We start from the raw sequence: 585 nt of genomic DNA, 5'->3' as shown, positions 1-585 counted from the left end.
GCGGCGGGGCCCAGGCGGGCGGCCCCCCCGGGGGGGTTGGGGGACTACATGTCCCAGGGTGCACCGCGCCCGCCCGCCGGGGCGCCATCTTCAGGCCGGTGCTGCGTTGCGCGCTTGAGCGCCGAGCTGAACAGCTCCCTTCTCTAATACACGGTTTTAACGTAAAATAATATCGTTTTACAATAAAAATAAATTCAACGGGGATACAGCCGGTGCTCGAACACACAGCGTTCACCGCACAGCGCGTTGTCAGCCTCATGCGGGACGGGTCTGGCGGCGGAGCGGCTGCCGCCCGCCCCTGGATACAGCCCGGCCGCGCTCCCGGTATCCCGGCGCGGGCTACGGCCGCTCCCGCCGCCGCTCCCGCTCCCGGTCCCACCGAGGGGAGCGCAACCCCTGCCGCTCTCCCCTCAGGCGCTCGCCGGCCACCCCGGCAACCTCACCGCCGTCAGGCAACCGCCGCGGACGCCTAAACCCCGGGGTCCTTCCCGCCGAGGGGTTACGTGCGCCCTGCGCATGCGCGCGCCCTCTCTCTTCCGGCGCTGACCATGGCGGAGAAGGAGTAAGTGGCCGTCCCGCCCCGGC

Source organism: Calidris pugnax, unplaced genomic scaffold, assembly GCF_001431845.1.
Source record: "Calidris pugnax isolate Ruff unplaced genomic scaffold, ASM143184v1 scaffold61, whole genome shotgun sequence".
Classification (NCBI taxonomy): Eukaryota; Metazoa; Chordata; class Aves; order Charadriiformes; family Scolopacidae; genus Calidris; species Calidris pugnax.
Note: the sequence above shows the minus strand (reverse complement) of the source record.